The sequence below is a fragment of the Felis catus genome, chromosome E1 (genome assembly GCF_018350175.1).
Source record: "Felis catus isolate Fca126 chromosome E1, F.catus_Fca126_mat1.0, whole genome shotgun sequence".
NCBI lineage: Eukaryota > Metazoa > Chordata > Mammalia > Carnivora > Felidae > Felis > Felis catus.
This window is the reverse complement of record NC_058381.1, coordinates 51,323,243-51,345,935: the sequence shown is the minus strand read 5'-3', so window position 1 is coordinate 51,345,935 and position 22,693 is coordinate 51,323,243. Positions and strand designations below refer to the sequence as shown.

General features: G+C 39.4%; 1 long non-coding RNA gene across 1 annotated transcript; it reads right to left on the bottom strand.

The window, feature by feature from the left end:
• Nucleotides 1-1,851: 1,851 nt before the first annotated feature.
• LOC109494435 lies at nucleotides 1,852-21,021 on the bottom strand. Its single transcript, XR_002149313.3, has 3 exons — nucleotides 19,340-21,021; nucleotides 10,728-10,832; nucleotides 1,852-4,748 (listed from the first exon to the last, which is right to left on the bottom strand). It is a non-coding gene; the product is annotated as an uncharacterized LOC109494435 (long non-coding RNA).
• Nucleotides 21,022-22,693: the final 1,672 nt, after the last annotated feature.

Sequence of the window (22,693 nt, the reverse complement as noted above, 5' to 3'; positions counted from 1 at the left end):
ATGTACAATAAAACCATACAGTCATTTATTGAGAAATCATTTGAGTGCTTACTGTTTCCATTAATATGATCTTTATTTTCCACCAAATATTTTTAAACCAGCAGTACTAGGTGGGATTTTTTTTTTTTTTAATTCACACTTCCAGTGCAGCTGAATTATTATTTAGTAAATTACTCTCTTCTGTCATGCTCTGGACGACTTAATGTATTTCATGTGGGTGAGACAGTTACACTCTGAAAATACCATAATCATCCTCAGGCCACACCCTACATTACACAGGCTCTTAGCACAGTGATTACGATGACCATTGTATCTGTGTTGTCTGTGACACATCAGCTCCCTTAAAGGTAATGAGCCTAAAGCCTCAGTTCATTCTCTGTTAACACGGACGGCAGCTCCTTAGATCAGGGAGCCCTGCCATCGGATGGCAGCTTCTTAGATCAAGGAGCCCGGCCATAAAATGCCTGCACCTTGGCTTTTTCCAGAACTAACAACAACAAAAAACAATTTCAGACAACCAAAGTTAGTCACGATTATAGACATTTAAAGAATGTGCCACAAGCTATTAAGAAAACACAAAACACAGTTTGAGTAAAGCCAATGATACTGTAATGTTACTTCTGAAAGAAAGGGTATATACCAGAACGTCTAGATTTGGGGATATAGGCTTTAACAGTTTGTGCGTGTGGGGTTCTCAAGTGTATGAGTGTATATAGGTCTGGTTTTTTTTTTGTTTGTTTGTTTTTTTTTAACTGTCAAAGCAATTGTGGAAAATGTACCAGAGAAACATTAAAAGTATAGAAGAATGCAGGAAAACATAAAAAATAAATCCATATTCTCAGGGCGCCTGGGTGGCTCAGTTGGTTAAGCATCCAACTTCGGCTTAGGTCATGATCTCACAGCTCCTGAGTTCAAGCCCCGCATTGGGCTCTGTACTGACAGCTGTGAGCCTGGAGCCTGCTTCGGATTCTGTGTCTCCCTCTCTCTCTGCCCCTCCCCCACTCATGCTCTGACACTCTTTCTCAAAAATGAATAAACATTAAAAAAAAGTTAAATCCATATTCTCACCATTATGAATACTTCAGTATATATCTTCCCCTTTTTCCTTTTTTCCATTTTTGTGTCTTTATATTTTTATAATTTTAAGATCAATTGTGTCATGCTTTTTGATACATGAGTATCTTACTTTTTATACTTCTTTGTCATGCAATGAAAATTCATTGGAAAGCATATATTTTTTTTTAAATTTTTTTTTCAACGTTTTATTTTATTTTTGAGACAGAGAGAGACAGAGCATGAACGGGGGAGGGGCAAAGAGAGAGGGAGACACAGAATCGGAAACAGGCTCCAGGCTCTGAGCCATCAGCCCAGAGCCCGACGCGGGGCTCGAACTCTCGGACCCTGAGATCGTGACCTGGCTGAAGTCGGACGCTTAACCGACTGTGCCACCCAGGCGCCCCGGAAAGCATATATTTTAATGTTTACATGTATTTCATGTCCGTAATATGTGTGAATCATACTTTAATGAGCCATCACCTATTCTTATGTCTTTGTATTCATTTTTGTTTTATACTCGTATAACGATGCATTAACTTCTCACATAGATTGTTAATCTTCATCTTTTGTTAGGTTTCCAAATGTGGAATGACTAGGTCAAAGGGTATGATCTCTTGAAACGTTTGTTTGTTTGTTTGTTTGTTTTAAAAAAAATTTTTTTTTCAACATTTATTTATTTTTGGGACAGAGAGAGACAGAGCATGAACGGGGGAGGACCAGAGAGAGAGGGAGACACAGAATCGGAAACAGGCTCCAGGCTCTGAGCCATCAGCCCAGAGCCTGACGCGGGGCTAGAACTCACGGACCACGAGATCATGACCTGGCTGAAGTCGGACGCTTAACCGACTGCGCCACCCAGGCGCCCCTGTTTGTTTGTTTTTTTAATTGCAACTCTTTCAAGGCAAATCCTGATATGTTGAATGCCAGGGATGTTCTGCATTATGTGACCTTGGTGATGATGACGGGCATTGCACGGTGGTGAGAGGCTTTGGGTCAGCCTGATGTGTGTGTGCAACATTGATCCAGCTAGCTGTAAAAGGCTGTTATAAGGATGAGAAATAAGACACATAAAATGCTTGCCACACGATGAACACTTAGGCAATGGAATTATTGACATTACTTGAGACTGCTGCTACTAATGATGATAAGGTTAATAAATAGAATAAATTAATTGGGGGGAAATAAGATGTTTTAAAGAGATATTTAGATGTAATAACCCTTTAAATAGCATTACAATCTTCTGCAGTGCCTGATTAAGTACGAAAATCATAAATGAAGAGAGAAGCATCTGAGGAGTTTAGGAACATTTTATAGCTGTGTCGGCATATGGGTTGCTGTTAGAGGGAGAAAACCAAAGCGGATTTTCTAGGTGATGGTCAGCATTTGAATAAATTAATGAAAAAAGAGATATTAGTATTGAACATTAAATTCAGGCCAGATTTTAGACCCTTAAGCATGAAGAGTGACACTTTATTCGTTAGACGGGGAGGGATCTGCCGATGACTGAACAGAAGGCTAAGAGATGTGAGCAGGACTGTTAGAACGTTATTCGGACTGTCGTTTCTTCATCTGTTGCCTCTGGCTGCATTCCTGCCATGTGATCTTTTCTTCTGGATTTCTCCTCATATGATTTCCCAAATCCCAATTTTAATGTATAAGGAAATAGAGATAGAGAAATTATGTGTCAAGGAAGTTCCTCATGTGAGTGGAGGCTGTTGATAACAGATTCTAAGTCTGCTGATTTCAGACTCAAGGTTTCTTCCTCTCCTTTCTGCAAAATATGACTTTTCATGGCAACCGTGCTCAGACAAATCTAGAAATCAAAGAATAGGGCTGATAATTTTTGCTGCCAGTTACTAACTCCCCCCAAATTATTCTTACACTGAATAAAGTGTATAGTGTCTAATAGGTCCTCACGCAAGACCTATTTCCAAATGTTTGGCTCAATTTCTGTGCTTCGCTATGGGAGACGTTCTTCCATTTTAAAAATAAATTTGATCAGTATCTGAGGATACGATCGATCTTTTCCTCTTTCACTGACAAGTTCATGTTCTGCAGGCGTATATCCCCCATTGATATTTAATTCCAGGCCCTTGGTAAATGTGTCTTTTAATATTCAAAGCCCTATGTACAAGTTACAAATAAGTAACTTGTATCACAACTATGCAAAATTAAAGTGCTATACTCCACGGTCACCAATAACATTAATGACTAATGATGACAGGAAAAATAACAATAATAGCCCTATATGGTTACTAAAACAAAATCCAAGTTACATTACTGCCCATCTTATAGGTGCTTACTTAGATATTTTAAGGTACTAACTAGGATCAAATCCAAATATTTCTTCTCCTCCATTCAGATTTGAGCTTCCCCTGGTGCATTCTAAATGTTAAAGAAATCCAGATGAATGATCACTGTAAATGAGCATTTCAGAAAATTGTCTCTCTTGTTAGTAACAGAGAAACTCTGAATTTACTACACAGACTTCAATTCTGTCTGTGTTTCAGCTTCTGGTCTTATCAGCAAAGAAAATCTCTTTTTAAAACTTGTATTTACACTAAATCTATTCTGTTACATGGTTTGAATAACTGAATCACCAAATTTTAGCAAGGCAGGAACTGACACTATAAATAATGCTTTCTTGTAAGCTCATTGTCATTTTCCTGCATGTAAATTGAAATACGTGCAGGCTCTCTTCTATACCTGTTAGGTCAACTTGGGGAAAGAAAATCATTTAAGAAAGCTAGCTTTCACATTTACTGAGATTAAATCTCTTATGTATGTTAACACACACCGTGATGCTTTCCAAAAAGAAAAATCCTTGAAAAATAATGATGTATTTCCCCTTTGGGCAAAGCTTAAAACCCATTTTATACAAAAATGTAGTGCCTCCTTAGTACTGGATTAACTGAAAGGAGGAAGGTACTTAATAAGTTAGTGGGCACAAAGCAAACTCACAGTATATAAACATGAAAACACATGCACACTCGGAGTTCTATGTCTTGACCTCGTGGTGTCATATCTAAAGACCTTACAAGAGGCTCAAGATGGCCACATTTTGATTTGTAGTTTCTTAGTTCTGACAAAAGATCTGTACTCGGCATTGAGACTCCATTTCTGAGTAGCTTGCTTTCGTGATTCTGATTGTATGGTGTTTAAGAGTTCGGTTATATTTTACAATTTGCAATTTTAAAAAAAGTATCATCTACTCACCCATTGCACACATATTTCTTAGGCATTAAAATACGAAACATTCAAAGCAGATAGTGGCGACTCTCAGTATTTTCCAAAAAAAGAATAATCTATAAAGCTCTGAGGCTAAACAGCTTCAGTCTTTCTGGAAAACACTAGCTAAGTACACATAACAGAAGCAGTTCCCTTGGAGCAGCGGCCGATGAAAGTGCTATTTGTGTGTCCTGGCAGAACTTATCTGAACATCTACTTGGTCAAAGCATCATTTAGCACCAAAGACCGTCATCAATGCTATATCCATAGTATCAAAATCCAGGCAGTATAGTAGAAATGTATGCAAGTCTCCTCAATCCTGGGCTCACAATGAGTCGGCGCTCTTCCCTAAGTGAATTAAGCACACACATTAATTCACTCCTCTCTATGTTCTATCTTCTTTCCTCATGCATTGCTCGCCTTGTTCCTTTTTCCTCTCCGTGGTCCATACATTATTTCAAATCCTACAAAAAAAGAGGACCCAGACATAGCCAGTGATCCAGGCAGAGCAGTTAGAATTGTATTATTAGCCTTCTTTAGCATTTGGTTCGTCTCTGGACATGCAGTTCAGGATCTACCTCCACAGGCTCCCTTAAAAAGCATAGCCCATCAAAGCAACGTGCCGGAAAAGCATCAAGCACAGTGCATAGAAAACCGACCCATGCCCTGCAGGTAACAGAGTCCGGTCGGCCAAAAATAAAACAAAGAAAATAAAAATTGTTTTGGAAATTATTTTTCCATAAGGGAAAGCAGTTCTCTGTGAGTTGACTTACAGGTCATGGACACAACACCAAAAGGTCAAAGAACAGAAAAAAAAAGAAAAAAGTTAGACCCCTAGGCATGGACAGGTGTCCTGTTCTTTCTCCTGTCTCCTGAACCCTCTTCGGAGTCTCCACAGAAGGATCTGCAGCCTGTTTCGAGCAACATAGGGACTGGTGATCTCTCGGGCAAGGTTTCACCCCTAACTCCACTGAAGACCCCCTCAGACCAAGAAAGATTTTCTCACAGGAGAGTTTGAGAGAGTCTATGAGTTCATGCTCGAAGTAAATTTCATAATTTCCTCTCTGTGCAAATACCAGGGTATTTATTTCTCTTACGTAATTTCCAGGGAGTCCGTTATGTGACCCGACTTCTATTCTGTTGGTCTACTGAGGGACCTTACCGTCAAACAGTCACCCTTGGTGAGAACGTACCCAAGGACTGATATACGACTGCAAAGGAACTTAACAATTCCTGGAAGGAAAAGGGTTAAGAGCCAGTAAAAACAGCATAAATTTACACATGACCTAGTATGATTACACTTTCATTCTCTTCCTTGCAAGGAACAACAATGGCAACATCCATAACTAATGCTTCTGGTCTAAAAAACCTTCTCCCTAAAGGAGTGGTTTTCACCCACTGCAGATGATCTCAACAACCTGTGGTTAGAAAGGATCTCTAGACAGAGAGATGTACCTGCTGGTGATTTTTCTTTCAAAAGGAACTAAAAGGTTCATTACATCTTGGAAAAATAATCTCACCTATTGGTCTGAAGGGAGCAGTCTTGTGCGATTGGTTTGTGATGGTCCAATTCTGGCTGACAAGTTCTAGAATTAGATTGGTTTGTCCCAATCTTAACCTAACTGCTAGGAAGGGGGATGGCTTAAATAGCCAAAGGACTTGGCTTTGGACACAATTATGAGCAGAGAAAAGCCACTGGAGTGGTTTTAAGTTAAAACAAAAACAAAACAACAACAATAAGAAAACAAAAAAACAAAACAAAACAAAACAAAAAACAAAACTGGTCCCGGAGAAAGAGGACATGCATTTGTTTTCCATTAGGGATGAGATCAAATGCTACAGTCCTCTCTGGCCTAAGCCCGCAGTGGAGGCGTCCCTAGATGAGCAAACTGGTTGCAAACTGAGCTCCCTGTAGGGGATCCAGGTGGGGCAATAGAAAGCGAGCAGAGCTGAACCACAGCCCTTCCCTTCCCCACCCCCAGATCCTGTAATCACCACCACCCTCTCCCACCCCTGCAACAGTCCCCTTTCCTTTTTTCCCCTTTCTCCTCTAGGAATTTTCCATCAGTTGGAGAGCAAGGACATCAGTTGTGACACTGATGGGAAAAGTTGCACTTTTGCCCTTGACCACGGCTGCATCTGGGCGGCCTTGTATTTGCCTGTGGAGCCCACGGATACTGGAGCAGTATGCAACAGCTGCTCTGTCCAGGTCCTACCCAGGTCACCTTGTTCTTTTCCTCCCCTCCCCTCCTCCTTCCTTGTGGTTTGCACACAGATGTCTCAGGGAAGACCTTCATGATGCTTCCTGGCAAACACCTCAAATACCTTAGATCAGCACATATCTTGGAAGAACTGGTCTTGGGGACTTTTCAAGACTGTTAATTGTATTAGAAGTGCTAATGAAAGACTCAGTTAAAATGAAAAAGGTAGCAAAACCTTCCCAGTTTCAGGAAAAACTGAGACATTTTGAGATAGCATCATTGGGAGATTTTTTTCCTTTAATATCAATTTTTCAAAAAAAAAAACCAAAAAGCAAAAAACAAAAAACCTCAGTCTCTTGTGTGGTGGAATAACTTCCCTGGCTCCAGATGTGGCCAACTCTGAAGTGAATTCTCCCAAAAATACCCCCCTTTTTTTTGTTCATGAAAACAATACAGGGCTGAGCATTCTTGATGGGAGACTACCCACATCAAGAAAATGAACCAGAGCAAAGATATGTGATGTATACACAAATGCCCTGATATTACAAGACCCATAGAAAATACAACTTTCTCTTTTCCTGAACCCCAGGCCTTTCTGATGTTTAAATTAAGAAATGTCAATCTTTCCACTGTTCTAGAACAGGGGATCTGTAAGCTACAGACCACAGGCCAAATCTGCCTCATCATCTATACAGCTCCTGAGCTAAGAATGATTTAAATTTCTTAACTGTAGGGGGAAGAATCGAAGGAACAATAATATTGTGTGACACTGGGATATTTTTTAAAAATGCAAATTTCTCTGTCCAGAAGTAAAGTTGTATTGGAGCATAGCCACACTTGTTTGCTTACAGATTGTTTCTGACTGTTGCTTTTGTGGTACAAAGGCAGAATCGAGTGGACGACACAGAGCCCACATGTGGGCCACATACTGACTATCTGGCTCCTTACAGAAAAAGCGTGCTGACCGCTGGTCCAGAATAATGCTACGGGCTTTAGGCTGAATTGAGTAAAAAGGGCGTGAAAGCCATCCCTCAACTCTAGTACTAACAGGCTGAATACATGTATTGTATTGTAGGATTTATTTAACTGTGGGCGCTCCTTGTTAAAGTGGAGAGATTTATTTTTAGGATCAACCATATATGTATGGTGAAATATGTAGTCGAATAATAAATATTTTTTTGTTTAATGACAGTTGACAAATGTCAACTTACATGTCAAAACTAAGTGTCTTCCAAGTAGACTCATAAAATAAAATTAAGGTTACTGTTAATAGCAATCCTTTAAAAATCAACGAATGGGGGGGCACCTGGGCGGCTCAGTTGGTTAAGTTGTCTGACTTAGGCTCAGGTCATGATCCCGCAGTTTGTGAGTTCAAGCCCCGCATCGTAGGGCTCTGTGCTAACGGCTCAGAGCTTGGAGCCTGCTTCAGATTCAGATTCTGTATCTCCCTCTCTCTATTCCTGCCCTGCTTGCACTCTGCCTCCCTCCCTCTCTCTCTCTCTTTCTCTCTTTCTCAAAACTAAATAAAGATTAAAAGAAAATTTAAAAAAAATCAATGAATGTCAAAACTGCCTCCATGGAGATTGATTTTTGCAAATCCACCGCTAACCTGTTTTATGCTTGCTGATCCATAGGGGACCAGAGAGTCTGTGAAACTATCAGACATGTATTTCCCTTTGTGTTGCTTCAACAAATCTTGAATTTGACCTCGTTAGCAACTGCTAAGTGTTGCACGTAAGAGTATTTAGTGATGGGCACCTGGGTGGCTCGGTTGGTTAAGCGTCTGACTCTCCATTTTGGCCAGGCCATGATCTCATGGTTCGTGGGTTCAAGGTTTGCACCGGGCTCTGCGATGACAGCACGGAGCCTGTTTTAGATTCTTTCACCCTCTCTCTCTCTGCCCCTGCCCTGCTCATGCTCTCTTGCTCTCTCACAATAAATAAATAAACTTAAAAAGAGTGATTACTGATTGAAAAATATAAAAAAACAATAAATAATAGAAGAAAATGGGTTATTTGCAAAAAAAGTTGTGTCATGGAAAATGTTTAAAGACTGAACTTTGAATGCAGATTATATTATATGATTCCATTTTGTTGAGAAAAGAAACTCTTGATGTTTAAATCAGTTCTTAGATCTGCACCGCTGTCTATATTTGTCTTCGGTGCTAGGATTGGGATGTGACAAGGACTACACACATCAAATGTGAACTTTAAGAGGCACAAAAGAAAAACCAGTGATCAAGATAAGTAACAGTTCAATTCATAATTTTTTAAAATGAGAAATAATGCAAAATAACCCATAATGAGCCACATAGGCCAAAATTATTGTATAAATTCAGGTTTGGTATAGTTGCCTGCAATGGAAAAATTCAATATATCAATATATTAATAAATGGAGACCTATTTCTCCTTCATGTAAAATAATTTGGAGATGGGTATCCTACAGATGGTATGCTGGGGGCCCCATGCCATTTTTGATGGGTCAGGCTCCCGTATCTCAGCTTTAGCATCATATATATATGTACATATCACATATGTATAAGATAATATAGTTATTAACATAATATTATATCATATGTAAAATTTAACAATGAAATTATTAACAATAATAATTTATTTTTATTGTCTTACGTTTGTGTATTGGCATTTTCTCATTTTTCTCTAAATATTTATTATTTCATAATCAAGAACAAAACCTAATGCGTGATATAATTTTGAAACTAAAAAGAAGATGCCATTCCTTTTTTATTAAAATTTTGTCTTTATTAAGGCCAAGATATCAATTTGATCTTTCACTTGCTGAGGTGACTACAAAGAATATTGGGTAAATGCTCTTCGAGTGCATGCAGACTTTGAAATCATATTTCTATACTCATTAGGGAACATTTTTTTTATCTGTCTAGAAACACAACTAAATCAATCATTCATATAACATTTTGTTCATTAGCTGTTAAATAAGTGAATGCAGAAAGAGTTCTAAACCAAACCAATATAAGTTCACTGGTGAGGCTAGGCGAGATTTCCTTCCTGGGTTTAACGAGAAAAAAGTAAGAAGCAGAATGCACGTTTTCAACATAATTCAGTGTGCACCTTTTCTCCCCCGAGCCTCACAGAACGCAAATTCTGGTAAATTCCTTGGAGGAATGAAGTACAAAGTCACCAAGAATAGTTCCTACTAAAAGTTTCTAAGAATTGATAGAAGTTTGGTCTTTTCTCCCTGAACACCACTAGACATGCCTAGAAGCCTAATTTGAGCCTATTCTATAAGAGTTCTACTGTCGGTTTGTTTTAGTATCAGAAGCTCAGTATTAAATAAATAGGGCTTTAGACTTCTGCCCATTTGAGTACTTCCTTTAAAAAGGAGAGAGGTGGGAACACATCCTCTCGTTAACTCTCCTGCCCCTGGTTTGACATCATACTACTACTAATAAAAAGTGCTAACTCCACACATTGACCCTGAAAACCAGATTCTAGGATGTGAAAATCTTCCTGAAAATATTGATTCTCAGGGAGCTTGTTGCTGATAGATTTGTCATCTGACATTAATTTTTCTTAATGTAATTAGATAGTAGCATAATGGCTGTGCTTCCATAGAGAACAATTAGCCATTCAAAACATGTGGTGTGGATAAAAATTTCCGAATTGCCTCCAGGAATCAATTAAAGGAAAACACAACAGGGAGAAAAATCAAATATGGTAATGATGGGATTTAAAAACTAATAAATTATTGCATTTCCTAAGAAATTGCAGGAAGAAAATTAAGGGAGAAATAAAGCCAGCCCATTGATTTCAATGGAATTGTGAGCTTCAGAATCTATTCTAATGAAATGGTAATGGTAATACTAATTCTGTCAAACAATATAGGATTCCCTCAAATCCTTTATATTTAATTTAAGTATCTTTTTATTAAAAAAAAGATTCTAATGATCTTTGGGGTTAAATATTGTTCACCAAAAATTTGTGACTAAAAATGAATTATCTTATTTCATCCTGTTTTATTCTACAAACTTGGAAGGGGGCTTGAACAAGAGTTTCTTTAAGGTTCTGTCCAAAGTTACTTTTCTGTGATCTCTTTGGTCAAACTAAAATGGCAGACATTTTATCTGATGCTATTGGCCCTCTTAACTTTGTCTACTAGAAATAAAATAATCTGTTTTCAAAATTTCCGCATAAATGTAAGTCCTCTGAAAGTCATATAATCTAAATGATTAAGATGTAAACAGAATTAAATATGAATTATTACCTTAGTTCTCCATGACCTGGGTGGTTTCAGTCTGTGACATTCAATATGACATCATTATATATTTCTTCTGTTTGTTTTTGCATAGTTGTTTTCATCTAATGAACTCTGAAGGTTGATAGAAAGGTGCTGTTAATATTATTACTATTATTATCATCATCATTGTGATTTCCATTTTGGGCAATATTAAGTAAAGACCACCCCTTTCTTTCTTCATGGCCAACAATTGTATGTGAGTTTAGAAACAATAATGTCCTGTCTTTGCAACACAATATTCTTGGGGCCCTTGTGTGGCACCATTGGTTAAGCATCTGACTTTTTTTTTTTTTACTTTTCTTTTTTCTTCTGTCTTCTTTTCTTTTCTCTTCTTTTCTTTTTTCTTTTCCTTTTTTTCTTTTTTTTTCCTTTTTGTTAATTTAAATTCAAGTTAGTTAACATACAGTGTAGTCTTGGCTTCAGGAGTAGAACCCAGTGATTCATCTCTTAAATATGACACCCAGTGCTCATCCTGAAAAGTGCCTTCCTTAATGCCCATCCCCCATTTAACTCTTCCCTCCCCACATCTCCCCTCCAGCAACCCTCAGTTTGTTCTCTTTATTCAAGAGTCTCTTATGGTTTGCCTGTGTCTGACTCTTGATCTCAGCTCAGGTCTTGATCTCAGGGTCAACATAATGTTCTTACAGGATTATGAATTTCCTTCATATAGGCTCCTGGAAGAACTAATTAGATGGCAGCTATCATTGCAAATATACAAAAAAAAAAAAAAAAAAAAGAATATAGTGCATTTGATGCTTTCCAAGAGTTTTTCATTTGTAAGTATTTGTAAGTAAGCATACTAACAAGTTTTTGTGAGCCTCTCTCTTGTTTATATGTTGATAGTCAACAAATGTACTATAGCTACCTGATAAACAGCAACTTTACTATAAACTAAATATAAATACAACCCTCACGCAAATATTACAATGGAACTTACAATGACAATGACAAAATATGCATCAGAGTTTTGTTTACATCATAGATGCCTCTTTTTCAGTACTTTTAAGAATATACATTGAACATTTTTCATTAACCACTATAATAATGCATGCCTTAATATACACCCAAACATAGCTTCACAAATGTTAACGTGTTCACTGAAAAACCATTACTGGACTTGAATCCATCACCCTCTGTCTTTACAACACTTTTAGTGAAAAGCGAACTTCTCTAGCTTTTATATTCTATTGACTGATCGAAAATCGCCATATTAGATTTCAGCATCACTTAACTACATGCTCTCTAACAGCAAATTTTAAAAACATGAAAAGTAAATTTAAAAATCAAATTTAGGGGCGCCTGGGTGGCTCAGTCCGTTAAGCGTCCAACTTCAGCTCAGGTCATGATCTCTCCTGCTTGCGGGTTCAGGCCCCACATCCGGCTCTGTGCTGACAGTTCAGAGCCTGGAGCCTGCTTCGAATTCTGTGTCTCCCTCTCTCTCCGCCCCTCCCTTGCTCTCTCTCCCTCTCTCTCTGTCTGTCTCTAAAAAATAAATAAACATTAAAAAGAAATCAAATTTAAAAGGAATTTGTTGTAAAAAGATATCAAAGACTATCTCAAACCACAGCAGGACCAAATCCATTAAGATCTGTCCCCTCCTCCCCAAAAAAGTGTGAACATGGAAAGAGTTCATTGAAAGGAAATCAATAGCAATCGAGAATAGATACAGGGGATGGGCCTGACTTTAACGGAAAAGGCCAGTTTTAACATTGTACCCAAATACATGAGAAAAAAAAAATCAAATCCACAGATGGAAAAAAAAAAACAAAACAGTGAAACTATCATGCAAACAAACAAACGTTTGATTAAAAATTGTGTTCCTCAGCACAAACCCACAGCAGCCAGGTGACCACAGCTCTGGAAAAACCTCAGCTTAAAGCAGCCCCTTGGTTCTCTAGCTCAAGCGCTCAACACAGCCTATTTTACTGCACTTTAATACCGCATCCTAAAAAGCTTGTGAAATAGTATACAGACCCAGGGGCCAGGATGGAGTCCCAACACACTTTACACATCCGCCTTCCACAGTTGGTTGTAATCTAGGACCAGAGAGGGAGGGAGAGCTAGCATAATGAGTCACAGGGTTTCTCCTCTTTGGTATACTTATGTGGTCAAATGTTCTTCCTGAGCCAGAGTGGTGATCTAGCCACTTCTTTCTAGATCTTCACAATTAATGTTTCCACGGCAGATAAAATTGATCTCTTTTATTAAATCGTGCGAGTCCAAGTGTCACTCACAAAAATGAGACATGTTCATTTGGAAAGCTGGGTTTTTGGTGGTTTTTTGTTTTTTGGGAGGTGGGGGGAGCTGGATTTTTAAAAATCTGGTTAATTCTTGGGAATTCAGTTTTATGACAAATGTGCTAGATGACAAAAAACACACCTGCTGGCCGTTGTGACTTTACGCATGTAGTCACAGGACTCCAAGGGACTTTGGGAGCACCTGGCAACCCTGGTCCATCACATGCCCGGGCTCTCAGGGTAGCACTGGAGCCATTTTCAGCTCCACTCAAACCTCACATACATGCTTCACTGTCAGCTGATTCCCCTGCTTGTCATCACAGTGAAAGAAATGGAAGCAGAGAGAAGGGTATGTCTTCAGCCTTCAGGTCTCTGCCTGAAATGCGCGTCTCTATCTCCACCTGGGCGCGCAGGTTTCCCTCCTGTGAATGTAGCTAGGATGCCTCCCTCCCTCCATTTGTAGCCTGGGCGCCTTCCCTTCTCATCTATTCAAGGCCTCTTCTTCTTTATTTATCCCCTCTCTCCTACATTGTCTATTTTTTCCTCTCGATGGGATCGTCCCCATCTGCTCATAAACATGCTGAACTACCTCCCGCTAACAAAAGAAAGAAAACTACAAAGAAGAAAATTGGGGAGGAAAACAAAACAAAACAAAAAACAGAAAGCTTCCCTTGACCTTGTATATTTCTCCAGCCGTTACTTCATGTATCTCCTCCCTTTTTTATCAAAACTTGTCGAAAGGTGTCCCTGTCTTCTCAGCCCCAAATTCTCCGTTGAATCTCCCCGAGATGGGCAGCCCCCCCTCCCCAGGCGTGCTTTCCCCGGTCAACTCTGTTTTCTCACACTTTCTCCAAGTAGTACTTGACAGGGCATCACTCGGTCACTTGTTCCACTTGGCTAAGTAACCACTCATCTCTGTCTTTTCTCCTACCTCACGGACAGCTCCTTCTGGTCTCCCTTTAATGCTTTTCTTGTTTGTTTCAATCTCCCGATGTTGCAGCCTCCCACCTGCCTCTTCACTCAGTTCCTGGGGGACCTCGTGCAAGCCTGTACTTTTAAATACCTATCTCTGCAGAGGGCTTCCAAATTTCCCCCCTCAGGCTTTGACCTTCTCCCACAGCTCCAAACCCACATATACAGCTTCCTACTCTTTTCCCCACTTGGGTGTATCCAGTAAGGCATTTGAAACATATTGCGGTCAAAACTGAACTCTTAAGTTTTGTTTTTCCCCTGGACTCTCACACTTGTTTCTGCTTCAGGGCCTCTGCCCTGGCTCTGTTTCCCCAGGCATCCACGTGCTTTACCTTCTAAACTCTTCTAGATTTCTGAGGAAACGTTACCTCCGCGGAGAGGCCTTCCCTGACTATCCTTGCTAAAATGGCACCTATCCCTGTCTGCACGGGTATATTCCTTTACTTTCTTTTCCCAACAACTTAACTGTGCCCGGCATTGAAATATGTTTGGTTTTTTTGTTTGTTCATGTGTTTGTTTTACCTTCTGTCTCTCTTCCTAGGTTGGAAGTTCCTAGAAAGATAATTTTTTTTCCTGTTTAGTTCATCATTACTTTTACAGTGTCTAGGAAGGACCAGACATGAAGTAGATGTTCAATATGTGAAAACATGAATTAATGAATGTTAGAAAAACGACGTACTGTCAATGAAAGTTTTAAAAATTTTTTAATGTTTATTTATTATTGAGAGACAGAGAGAGCATGAGCAGAGGAGGGGCAGAGAGAGAGGGAGACACAGAATCCGAAGCAGGCTCCAGGCTCCAAGCTGTCAGCACAGAGCCCAACACAGGGCTCCAACCCACGAACCGTGAGATCATGACCTGAGCCAAAGTTGGATGCTCAACTGGCTGAGCCACCCAGGTGCCCCTGTAAATGAAAATTTTTATCTCACTAACTGCATTAATTCTAGTCCTAGTGAATAAATAGGTAGATGATAGGTATAGATAGATAGATACATGATAGATAGGTAGATATCTATAGATATCTATAGATAGATGATGATAGATAGATAGATAGATAATGATAGATGATAGATAGGTGATACATAGTGAGATGAATAGATTAATAATGATAGATATTGATAGATAGATAGGTAGATAGAGGAATGGAGAAAGGGAGGCAAGGAAAGAAGGGAAAAGTAAAAATAGTCAAAAAATGAGGCCATGGTTTAGAAAGAGAATTATTGTTCATTGCAATGAACTCTGGGTAAGATGTACAAACAGAAGATAGGGATCATGTATGGGTTCTGCTACTTAATAATCACATGATTGTAGGTAAGATATTTCATTCAGCATTTGAATGATAACGTTGTGAAAAGAGGTACACAGGAGATTTTTCCCTTTTAAAATTCTGTGTGCTACATCTGTAATTTACAGTGACATTATACCTCTAAGTGAGGCAGCGTCACAATGTCTTAACAGTGATACGGATTTGACTATGAAGAATGGGTACTTTTTTTTTAGACAATAAAAATAGAGATGGGCACCATGTACTGGCCATTTGCTCTGGGCTAAGTATTGTCTTGGGCACTTTTGCATGCAATGAGTCATTAATTGTCACAACAGTTGTAAGAAATGAGTACTTTTACCCCTATTTACTAGATAAGGAAACTGAGTTTGAGAACTTTGTGCGAGGGCACACTGCTAGAAATCCAGAGAGCTGGGACTAAAATCCAGACCAGTCAACCTCCTGGATTTCAGTCTAAGTTAAATGAGAGAGTGTAATAAAGAGAGAGAGAGATGCAAAGAGACTACCTTACGGAGAATAGAGACAGACACAGAGACAGAGAAATTAATAGGTATAAAGAAGACCAAGAAACAGATGAAGAAAAAAATCAATACTAGCACAGCAATACATCTGTGAGAATTTGTTAAACTCTCTTCTCTCTCTCTCTCTCTCTCTCTCTCATTCTACACACACACACACACACACACACTACTTATAATGAGAGATTTTTGGAACTTCATTTTTTTACCAATAGCTTCATCCTTGATAAAAGCTGTAGCCCCGATCAGACAAACACTGATAATATAAATCAGTGGCCATAAAATTTCTGAATTTGTTACAACATATATTATTTAATCCCAAGTAGATAGTACTCTGGGATGGTGGCCAGTCCTGTCTTTCTCTGTTCTTCACATCAGGATGGTGACATAGTAGAATTTAGAAATTAAAAAAAAAATCATTTAAACAAATATCACAACTCTTTGAAAAGCATAAAGCTCATGAGATTATAACACATATTTTACAAAGCAAATCTTTACTTATAAAAATTGTGTTTGTTAAGCTGTTTCTATATAGGCATGAATGTGATTATTCAAATATAGTATTGGTGATTGATGTCTAAATTCTGGTTGCTTTCTCTTACTAAGGGATTCCTGAATTAACAATTAGATTATCAATGGACAGGATCCAGACTTCCGTGTTTATATTTGTAGATCAAGAATGGCAACCTAAATGAGCTTTAATTCCATCTTCTAAATACGTAATTCACACTGAGGTGGCAAAGGGAAAATCCAGTATGGGATCCATACCTAGACCACTGTTGTTTTTCAGTGTATGTTAGTTTCTGATGTGAGTGGTGCCCGTTACATTTTGTTTATAGCCCTTATTAGCAAGGTGCTTCCCAACTTAATTTCCCAAATATCCTTCCATAGTAGTGGGGAGAAAATAAAAATTTAATAGATTTACTTCATGGAAAAAAAAAAAAACGTGTTCTCTTGTGACCACAAGGTGGCACAATGGTGACCAAGAATATTCAACATCCTAATAGAATTGCAATTACCAGAGGCTTTTACATAATTGCGGTTATTAATACTGTGCCTCATTATCATTATGGTGTTTCAGAAGACCAACGTATCACCTTAGCAGTTGGTGAAAAGATAAAGTGCTTTTATTTATTTTTTATCATCCTCCTTCTGCCTGCTAAATCATTAATATTTTGCTTTCTCCCCAACCCCAACCCCAGAAAGGACAAGTAGGTGTGTAGATCCTTCATTTAATAATTGTCCAAAGCTTTAAAACAAGGAATAATGACTTAGATAAGGTACATATCTGGAGAAGGATAAACCAAACTATATATTTTTTTATGTATGTGACATTGCTTTTGAGCTTGTTTAAATCATTCCATGACCATTCTAATATCTATTTGTGATACAGGAATACAAAAGCCATTCTAGAAACTTCAGTTTACAGTGAAAGTTCAGATCTGTTATTTGCAAATGGGTTTTTCCCTGGTCTGACATCAGACATGATCTTGGGAAGAGCACCCAGGATATTCCAATGTGCTGTCCACCTATTTTATGATTGTTTGGTATTGAGATTAGACCATCTCTCCTCATGCTCAGGGGACTCAGAGTCCACTGGTGCCTGGAAAGCGAGATGCTGCAATCATACAATTATATAATCAAACAATTATATTTATATAATTGTATACATACAATTATATACTATCATCAAACAATTATATTTATATAATTGTACGTATACAATTATTTATATAATTGTACGTATACAATTATATACTATCATCAAACAATTATAGTTATCACGAGGGTATAAAAGAGCAGCCACTTTTTCCCAGCTGAAAACAACACAGGCTGGCCAGATACAGTTGTTCGACTGTTCACTGCATAAATCACCAGCTGAAGAAGCACCTGAGTAGTGATACAAAGGGTTAGTAGCATCCTTCACTGAAAATTTTTTCCTCAACTTCCATAGATCAGGTGTCTTGGCATTTCACAAAATTTAATAGCATATTTGATGTCCTTTATGAATTTGTCGTAAATTTAGGTGGTCCTCATGAGAATGTTAGTGTTCCACTTTAGTGATCACATTTTTCATGCTGCTACCTGCTTCCTGCCATTGCAATTATGAAGCAATATTTTGCCTTTAAAAAAAAAGACTTGCATCATTTTTAAATGCCTTAAATTTTGCTGCTAAAACAGATCCAATTTCAGAAAAAGACAGTAATATCAGACCTGAAAACGAAGTTCGACAAATATTGTAGGTGAATTGTCGGTGTATTATCATGGGAAGTAAAAAGGCACATCCCAATTACACATTCAAGCAGGATTTTAGAAGAAGTAGAAAATAACACGAAAACTAGAACTTGCCTATAAAATTCAGTTAGTAATCATGAGAATAGGAAAGTTTGCAGTAAATTACTTATGCTGTTGAAAGCAAGCATAAAAAGCCAACAAGAAGTTTAAAAAGAATCAGGGTGATGGGGCACCTGGGTGGCCCAGTCGGTTAGGCATCCGACTTCGGCTCAGGTCATGATCTTGTGGTCCGTGGGTTTGAGCCCTGTATCGGGCTCTGTGCTGACAGCTCAGAGACTGGGGCCTGCTTCAGATTCTGTGTCTCCCTCTTTGCCCCTCCACTGCTCTGTCTCCCACTCTCTCTCTCTCTCTCTCAAAAATAAACAAACAAACAAAAAGAATCAGGGTGGGAAGTAGGAGGGAAAATCACATTTTGAGGCCACAAGGAACCGTGGGGTAACAAAAAGTAACATCCCTGCCATTAGTGTTGAGAAACAGTGGACCAGAGAGGGTAACACCCTCAAATCCCACAGCTAATTAGTGGCAATGCTGGGACGAAAATCAGTTACTCCTGGAGGCAGGAAGAAAATACATCCAGAATGTTGTTTGGACATCAAAAAGAAAGCATGGCTGTTTCAAAAAATAATAATAATAATTGGGGGGATAATACAGCATTTTTTTCCTACAGCTACTAATGCTTTTGCTTTCAAATCCCTTTGAAAGATGCTATTATTACTGATTTATACGAAGGAAAACAGGGAATATTAGTTTATTGAGCAACTCCTATGTGCCAGGTAGTTTTGTCTATGCCTGTATACACATACATATTTATGTACATGCATGTATGTGTGTGTGAATATGCTGGTACACACTTCACAATTGGCCCACAAGGTAAATATTATTACCTGCATTTACACTTCTAAAGAAATTGATGTTCAGTGACAACTGAGAAATTGCCCAAGTTCACATGACCGGCAAGGGTTTTTTTTGTTTGTTTTTTAGGGTTTATTTATTTTTGAGAGAGAGGGACAGCGTGAACGGGGGAGGGGAAGAGAGGGAGGTGGACAGAGAATCCGAAGCAGGCTCCAGGGTCTGAGCTGTCAGCACAGAGCCCAATGTGGGGCTCGAACTCCCAAACCTTGAGATCATGACCTGAGCTTAACCAACTGAGCCACCCACCAAGTCAACCGCTTAACCAACTGAGCCACCCAGGCGCCCCTGGACACACTTGTAATTTGAACCCACTTCTGTCTGACGTAAAGTCTATGACCATCCTACTACCGTATGTCTTACCTTAAAGAAAAAGAATGGTTTTTCCTTCATCCCAGATGAGTTGCAACATGTCTTTTCTGGCACGTGAAGCGTGGTTCTCAGTCTTCTGGGTGCTTTGCAGACTCATGGGGCCCAGCACCTTGTAAGTCAGCAGTTTTTCCGGGTTCAGTTAGCTGCGGCTTGATTGGTCGTGATGGGTCGTTGCTGGTTAATGATCCTGCTTCTCTTAGAACCCCTTTACTTTGCTGGAACATGTTGAGAAGTTTGGACATAATCATGACATTATGTTATAAAATGGTTAAACAGTGGTTGAAACTGCGTAAATGCAACGTCTCCTAGGTAGTTTATACCGCAGAGTATCCTGTATGATACAGCCTGATGTTTCCTTCATTTAGTACTGTCACTAAGCCTTCGGTGTATGTGAGTAGAGTGGTATTTTCATTCTCAGAGCACCATTGTACTGAATCCTGATGCTTCACACAACGGGGAGGAAGTGTGGTTTACTTAATCCGAAGTGGTTTTGGTAAGAGAGTACGCAAATAATTTATATTGGGATGAGAATAATTTATATTCCTTCTATCAAATTCCAAATGACACTTTTTAATTTCTTTTTTTTTTCTTTTCTCTTGCTTTCCTTTTTTTTTTTTTATTGGCTTAAGTCAATGTCAAAGGTCAAGGAATGTAAATTAATTGACAGAACACTAAAGGAGAGGAGTTTGCTGCTGGCCACAACAGCACGCACTTTACTAGCACTCACGACGTGCCAGACGTTGCCGTAAGCATTTTACAGATGTTATTGCACTTAATCCTTGCAGTGACGGTGAGGTGGTTTCTATTCTGTTCCTCACTTCGCAGCTGAGAAAACTGGGGCACAGGGAGATTAAGTGAATTGCCCAAAGTCACACAGCAGGAAAACAGTAGAAATGAGATCTAAACCTAGGCAGTTCGTTTCTGAAGGCTCCACTCTTCATGACAGCTTAATATGGCAAGGAAAATTCTAGGTAGGACAACGAAGAATCAGAAATGCTAGGTCGTTTGCTCTAAATTGCACAATTTATAAGATGAGCAATTGAGCAATTGCCGTCAGCCCAGATCCGTGTAACCCCTCAGGTTGGCCTCCTTTCCTTGAAGGGCCTGCCTCAAAACTCCAGTGTCACTTGGATGGCTCAGTCCATTAAGCATCCAGCTCCTGACTTCAGAGTTCCTGGGATCCAGCCCCACTTCGGGCCCTGCGCTGACAGTGCAGAGTCTGCTTGGGATTTTCTCTCTCCCTCTCTCTGCCCCTCTCTCACTCTCTCTCTCAAAAATAAAGAAAAAAACAAAAACAAAAAACAACCCACAGCAGTGTCCATTTAATGGGCGACAAATCCCATGCCACATTGTGTTTGTTTATTCCCTAAGGGCAGCCCCGCCAGAGGACTAAATGTTCCTGCTTCCAAGGCAAAAGGCCTGGTGACTGTGGATTAGTGCACGGGGATGTGCATTAGCAGTGCCCTGGAAAGCGGTGAGCCCTTTTAATGCAATCATTTTTGTTTACATCTTGGAGAAGATCATCCTTACTTCATCATGGCTCTTATCAGCTGTTTCCCACATAATTTTTTTCCTTGCTCACTCTCTTGTCTCTCTAAATAATCAATGACCAACTAACAGTTCATTTCAGAAGCCCTTCTAGAAAATAACGGGCTTCTTTTTTAACAAAGTGTGTTGAGACGATCGTTTTTCCCATTTAATGATTACATAATGAAAACAACTCAACCTCAGCGTCAGAACTGCTCATTGCCCATTCAGAAGAGCCTTGGGCATTGATGGTTGTGTCTTCTTCCTCTGCGGCCCCTCCATGGCCGTGTCTCTTTGGGCAGACAACCTCTCTAATGCTGGAGGTTATGCAAAATAGAATTTGATTAAAAGAGTTGATATCTCTCTGATGCCCCAAAAGTTGCTGATTGTGGAACTGGCACCGGGCAGCTGTGTCCTTAACCTGTCCCCTATAGCTGGCCTCCCTTTCCCACACAAACTGGTATCAGATGGAACCAACAGGTAGCAGAATAAATAATTGATCGATAACATGTGTTTCTAATTCAAACAAAGAGCCTTTACCCACAGTACATAGTGCATGTGACTCAAGTATTTTATGTGGAATTTGTAAGTTTCCGATCACGTTCTGTAAAGAAGTTTTCACAGGGTCAAACCTCTTGGGGCTCTGTCTGTCCCAAGTTCAAGTTACTTAGATAGTGATTAAGGATGTTTTATAGGCCCCTGTGGTAAATGATAGCATAGAGGAAAAGCATTCCTTGGCCATGTAATTTAGCAAGACTTAATCTGTTTGGATTTTCATCCACTGGGCTTGCTGAAAACTTTAAATGATTAACCTGTTTCTCTGCAGCCTACAGAGGCTCCAAAGTTAGCATCCAGGGCCTGAGTTCAGTGATTACCCAGCTTGGGTTGCCTTTTTTTTTTTTTTTTAGAAGCTCCTTAATCTCAGTCCAGCTCCTTTTTCTTAGGATGACAGATAGACTCTAGATGCAGCATTCTTTCACTGTGCAGTATTTATAAAATAGCATAAATCAATGAGACCAAACAACAAGAGGGCAATAGTTTATTTAGCTCAGTTTATTTAAAAATATCCACCAGGTACTCAGCAACTACGAGTCCGTTGAACATCAAAACGTGTAGCCTTGTCAACTTAAACCTTCGGTCTCCGCACAAAAGATCCCAAACCCCAGGCACCGCCATTCCCGAGGAAAGGGGGCAGCACAGGGTGATATGATGGGATAGATACTGCTTGCCCTCTGCCAAATTCACAGCCCAAGTCCTAAAAGGATTGTGTTAAATTGCTTAAGAAAAGTTGGAGCCATGCAAGACGAACTTGGGAATCCTCTTGGTTCTAAGGGGTTTCTTACCAAAGAAACGCTCCAAAGCAATGCAGACCAATGATGGTTTCCTGGCAACCGTGATTTTTGCCTCTTCCGGAAAATGGAGGCCCTCGCTTGCTCTCTGCCCACAGATTTATCTGAACTGAATCTCAGTTACCAGCTTTCATGTTCAAAGGCCTTGTGCCCGGGAGAATTTCTGCAGAGAATTTGCCAAACACCTCCCTGCGGTTTAATCTGTCCGTCTTGTCTGTGTCATTATCCTTCCTTGTATATTCTGTATGTGGCACCCCCAAGTTCTTTTTTCTGGAATATAGGTCACGCTGCTGATTGCAGAATGAAAGTGAGAGAGGAAAGAAAGGCCACACCAAATTTAGAATTGAGGGAGGGCTTTGTGATTTATGGGGTACCAAGGGTGTGTAGGGTGGTTTCTGGGAACGCGCAGGTGAAGCTTACCTTAAAAAAAAAAAAAAAGAAAGAAAGAAAGCAGAGGGGCTTATCCACA